Here is a 6,258-nt window from a genome sequence, read left to right as displayed (position 1 = left end):
AGGTCCCCTCCTACCTAAGCCATTCTATGATTCTATAATTTTATGATTCTGACAGGGTTTTGTGGTATTTTAGGGTACTGTTTTTACTTTTGAGATAGTTTCCCTTTACTCTTTAGATATCAATGTGTAGCTTGCCTCATATTTTATGTAAATTGAATAACAGCTATGCACTTGGCATCTCTTCCAGCAATGCTGGAAGAAAAACCCCAGAAATGATCCAGCATCTGTTTTGGTTCAGATGGCCCACTGTAAGATACAGGCAATAGGTAATGGTTAGAAAAGCAAAAGTTCTACACCCACTTTCTCATACCTGAAGATATTATTGTAGTCTAGAACACCTTTTTCTAGTTTGGAACGATTGCTAAGAAGATCTGGGAGTCTGTGTAAAATTCACTAAAGCTATATATGCTGATAGGCCAAGCTTTAGTAAATGGTCCAAATTAGGCTGTATGGACAATAGCTGGAAGACCAAAAGGAAAATACTTGGCAATTTCATGTTGCAAAAGACACAACCCTAATGTTACATCAACTTTCTGTTGGCATAAACCTAAGGTAATTACTGCTTTTTTTAGACAAATATAAATGAGAAAAACAGAGATTCTTGTGTATCTAGACTATTCTTTTCTGTAGTTGGACTGTTTATAACTGTTTATGTACTCATTTTTATGTGTCTCCTTTCCATACTCTGGAATCTTGTATGAAGTAGAACAACATAAGATGCAAGGCCAACAGAGTCTGGGGAAGTGATGAAGAAGCCAGTGGTACATGACCAGAACACATTCTATGAAGAATTCTCTTATTAAAAGGCTGCTTTGGCTCTAAAACATTGGAATCCATTCTTATTAAACTATCATGTTGCAAATACCTCAGTATGTCATTTTCCCTCCATTACTCACTGTTGAGTATATTTTAGCTTCTTGCTTCACTGCTCTATTCTAAGCTTTCTCTCCATATCTTAAGAAAACCAAGATTACAGGAGAAGATTCTAACCATGTTCGTGAAACATGGAATCTCAGTCATAAAACTGGGTCTAAATATAAGTCAAGTAATGCAAATACATAAATCAAAATTAAAAAATCATCAGGTAGTAATTAAAAAACAGTCTAAACTCTTAAGTCTGAAGGAGAAATATGTAGCAATTTAAAGGACAGACATCCATCTGAGGCTCGAATGTTTCCCTGCAGTGGACATAGATATTGATCTGCTTGTAAAACAGCTTATTTTTCCATTGTCAGCAATTTACTAAAAACACAGGATTACACTGACTCTTTAAGGATTCTATTTTTATTTCTTTAGGTTTTTTTTTTTTTTTCTTTCCACACTCAGTCTTTCCTCCTGGCTCTTTATAGTCTTTTTCTTATATTACATGCAGTCTTCCAGACCTACGTCAATGAATGAGAAATTATGCACCAATGATGGCTAATATGGAAAGACACACAGAAAAGCAGTAGTTAACACACATTCTGTTTCTTTGAAGCAGTTGTAGAAATACCAAAATGAGAATATTATATCAATAGACAGCTTTGTTATCCACAATTTAAAAACTTCATCAAATATGAAGAACTCAATCTATGGTTTTGATGCAGGAGAGAAAAAATTGACATGCAGCCTCATCAGACTGAAAAAGGCATCTTTTTTCTGCTTTTGGGCCTTCTAGCAGTTGTTCAAGTAACACCTCAGGTGTTGGTCTGTATAGAGCTCTCTAACAATACTCAAGTAAGGAATAATCATGTTTCAGCAGCACACGTGCTAAAATTTGAACAAAACAGGGAAGATTAGCATGGCCTCTGCACAATGATAACATTCAAATTCATGAAGTGTTCCATATTTTTTTGTGTCATCCTGGCTTGTATCAGAAATAGTATAGTTTGCAGGACTTGAGAGGTGACTGTCCCTCTGTACTTGACGCTGGTGAGGTTGCACCTTCAGTACTATATTCAGTTTTCAACCCCTTACTACAAGAAAGACATCGAAAACCTGGGGAGTGTCCAGAGAAGGGCAACGAAGCCATAAAGAGTCCGGAGCACAAGCCTTGTGAGGAGCAGCTGAGGGAACGGGGATTCTTCAGTCTGCACAAGAGGAGGCTCAGGAGAGACCTTACTGCTCTCTACAACTATCTGAAAAGAGATTGTGGCAGTGTGGGGATTGGCCACTTCTCCCAGCTAACAGCATTAAGATGAGAGATAATGGTCATAATGGCCGCTTTCTGAAAAACAGTCAAAGCAATTGAATAGTCACAGAAATCATCAGAAAATTCTTGCCCAGAAAATTTTCTTTGCATATAATTTTTCTTCATCTTGGATTACATGTGTCTGACGCAACAGAACAGCTTGAAATATTTGCTTGTGGACTGAGCAAATTACAGAATCCACTACAACCCTGCGAAGTAGGCAGCTTCAACCTCAACTTCCAGACAGGAAAAATAAGGCACAGAGATGAGTTGGTGAATGAGAGAAAGTCAGTAGCTAAGACGAGAGAAGAACCAAGCAATTCCTACTTCTAGATTTCTGCTGCAGGCACTAGAAAAATATGCCAAGTACTCAGTAATCAATATAATAATTACAATATAATAATTACTTTACAATCTCAGCCCCCAAGATCCATCCTAAAAAACCTTTGCTGTCATTTCATCCACTCCTTATTCTCTGTATTCATTGAGCTTCCATAGAAATCTACACAAACCAATTTGTCTTGCTTTCCATTTCTGATTTTCTATTAGATACATTTGTTAGCTAACAGTGAAAGCTTTTTCAATGTGATGTTATAACAGACAAATAATACCATCTTTACACGACAGGAGAAACCAGCACTAGTGATATAGGACTGTAGCTCTTCAATTTTCTTCCCTTTTTCTTCCTTTCCCCTTCTCTGTGCTGTGCCCACTAAGAAGCTCATCTAGTTCTATCATGATTCCAGTTACAGCCACCTCTCCTATTAACATTTTTTCATATATTTACTCCTCTTTTACATGAAATTGCATTATGTGAAACTGTGCTCCCAAGTTACTCATTTCAGATGATGTTTTCCGTGCTTCCTGCTAGTAACAGAAAATTGTCTTCCTTGCATTATGCACTGGAGCATGCATTCCATAATTTAAATTAGTTCAAGTGAGGGTCACCTTAAAATTCTCATTGTTCCAATTGGAAAAGATAATAGATCTGATCACATCTCAACCATATAACTCAAGCCTTTGTGACTTGGTGTCATTCTCAAACCCTCATGTTGTATATCGTCTGCTACAGAGCAATTTCCTCCAGTTGTAGCTGTGCAGGCTTACACCATCCTGTACTAAGTAATATTGATAACAATATTCGCCTGGGGAAAAACTTCAGATATCCTATCTGGAGGAAAAACTCTCTCAGAAACAGAGATAAATCCACTTGACTACAAAGCACTTATATGAAGTTATCTAAAACATATATCAGAGAAACAAAAGAAAGCATAGTTCTCCTTTACTCTTCCAGAAATCAGACAGGATGGTTATCAGAGAAAGAAAAAAGAGAGAAAAAGGCAGAAATAATATTTAAAGGAAAAAAAAAAAAAAAAAAAAAAAAAAAAAAAAAAGCAGGCTTTCAGTAGGATAAAATAAAATAAAATAAATTTTGTTCAGGCATGAAAATGGGTCCTATTTTACTTTTCCTTCTATCTCACTAATTCTGAAAGTCTCTTCAATTTGAAGGTCCTCTGAAGACTTCCATGAATAGAGTTCCTGACTGACAGTGAGCACTGCTGGAGGTGAAAACATGAGGAAAACCATCAGATATGAAAGCTTCACATGTAAAATAGCAGTGGATGTGTGATTTGAAAAAATGCAACATTTTTTTTACTGGGATCAAAAGGAACCTTCATTCTTACAGCATTCCTTCCAGGAGCAATGAATCCACAGGGCAGAAAGGTAGTTTATCAGTACATTATCTCCCCTAAGAATAAAGTGAAGCAACTATTACATTAATATATATCATATATGTATAGTATTGTACTATTATATACTCTAGGCAAATGTTCAAGATTAGAGCCCATAGCATCTAAGATTTTATCACAAGAAATTTAGCAGAAAATGTCTGAACTTCTCTAGCCTGTATCCTATTGCTAACTTCAGCTACTTCTGCAAATGGCGTGAAATCTGGTGCTACTGACCACCTGGAACTCATGGAGAAACATTGTGGAAATCCTGCACAGCAGTAAAAGGTGATTCAGCCATAGGAAAAATCTTGTCCAACAGCATTAGATTTTCTCAGTAGACATTCAAATTCAGGTATTAGACACACACACATAATATACATATGTAGCATATTGAATTCCAGAGCTAGGAAAGGGAAGTTGAAATGAAACCCTTTAAAAAATGAATAGAGCCAGAGCATACAAAATGTTCAAGCAATAGTATCCTGTTGATCAGTTTATAAGAGACCTGTCACTCACTGACACAAGGTAGAGCTCCCAAAGCAGAGCCATTCTTTACATGATATCATCACTCCTGTCCTTCACAGTTCAATGCAAAATGAAGGTCATAAGACTGCTTTAATATTTGCTGCTTTTAGCCCATTTGTACCGTGGGCTAGCTTAACTAAACCATACTATGTAAGATATAGAATAGATGAAATAATCAATTATAAAGAGTATGAGCATTTTAATTATTTGTTTGCTTTCATTTCTAACATTAATATTAATAAACAGAGTAATAAAATTCACTGCAAGGGGACAGTAAAGTACACAAAATGTTTTACTGTTTATAACAGTAAATAATGTGTGGCATCCATCTCCACCAGACAGGAAATAATACCTGATGATAACTCATCATTTCAGAAGAAAAATGTCATATGAAATTTGAGCTATTTTATATATTTCCTAATAGATCAAAAGGAGGAAAGAGAGATCACAAGGAGAAATCTTCCGCAAGTAAAGGTTAATCTTCTCAAAACTGACTGATCAAAACATGTTTAAATTAGAGTGAGACTTGTTTTTAATCTCAGGAGGCCAGGGAAGGATTGGAAAAATAGGAATGATGATTTTCTCCTTAACAAAGAGCTAAAAAAAATTTGTTTTGTGCTTTTCTAATTTTTATATTGAAGAGTATCTGTGAAATACATTGAACAAAAATAGCTGCAGAGTCACTTCCTTCACTAAAAGCAATTTACAAAGAAAGTTTGCCAGCACAGCAGAATCATGAGAATGAAGTGGGGCAATTATTTGTAGAAAACATTAAATCTGACTATTATCTTTTTCACAAATTGCCCTAGACCGATCAGCTCTCTCTTATCTGAAGAAATGTGTGGGCTGGCATAAGGGTACTAATCATCAGAAAAAACAATGAGCTTTTACAACAAAATTAAAGATAAAAAAAGTGCCAGAAAAAAAAAAAAGAAAAGCTACTTCCAACAAGTAGTTGATAATCATTTGAAATGGCAATGGGTAGCATTAGATGTCCTCCACCCACGATGTACCTTCCAGTCTCATATTCACATTCATTCACCTCTAGCATATTTACCAGACATCCAGACATCAGATGTCTCTCTGTCCAGGGTAGAGGACTAAACAGCATATGGTTCCTACTTAATAAAGAGGATAAATAAATAAACGTTCTGTTTAGAATACTAGTATTTATAGCTGTTAATTTCTTTAATAAATCCTATCCACTTAAGAAAAGTATTATTCACTTACCACTCCAAAATGTAATAATAAAGAAGAAATACGTTCACGGACCACCTACAGTTATCTATGATTTATTCTGTTTTGGTTTTGTTTGTTTGTTTGTTTTTAAAATAATATATTTGCTAAATGTAGTACAAATTCCAGGGAAAAAATACAAAATATTTCAGAATGCTAATCAAAGACAAATTGTCCCCACACTTCTAAGGTATTTTATTCACGCAGAAAACCTTTCAGACTTTTTTTTTTTTTATACCAGTCTCTAAAATCTTTAATGAGTGAAAAATGTTGTTGATTTTAACAGAGGTTCACCTCACTAAATAAGGATCTCTGACCCTGTCTCTGAGACTCTGAAATATTTTCTGCTTGTATTTTATAATGGTCTTCTGAACTTTGACACTGCATTCACATGACAACTTCTTATTTAGATGTTGAACTGGAAACCCCCAGTTTCCATGAAATATTCCTTAATTATCTTAGTCAAAGCATACAAATTTTAGAGGTTAATTTGATGTAACAGATTACTATGTCTTTGATACAAGAGGTATCTACTAGTCTTTGATCAACATTAAACACAGTAATGTCTTAAATATTTTTTCTTCTTCGTGTGTT

At 35.1% G+C, this 6,258-nt stretch overlaps 1 non-coding gene across 1 annotated transcript; it reads left to right on the top strand.

Moving 5' to 3' along the window:
* Positions 1 to 1,729: 1,729 nt before the first annotated feature.
* Positions 1,730 to 1,832, top strand: LOC125695618 (U6 spliceosomal RNA). The gene has a single exon (XR_007378028.1). It is a non-coding gene; the product is annotated as a U6 spliceosomal RNA (small nuclear RNA).
* Positions 1,833 to 6,258: the final 4,426 nt, after the last annotated feature.

The sequence above is a fragment of the Lagopus muta genome, chromosome 6 (assembly GCF_023343835.1).
Source record: "Lagopus muta isolate bLagMut1 chromosome 6, bLagMut1 primary, whole genome shotgun sequence".
Taxonomy (NCBI): domain Eukaryota; kingdom Metazoa; phylum Chordata; class Aves; order Galliformes; family Phasianidae; genus Lagopus; species Lagopus muta.
The sequence above is the reverse complement of the archived record's forward strand: the minus strand, read 5'-3'. Positions and strand labels throughout refer to the sequence as shown.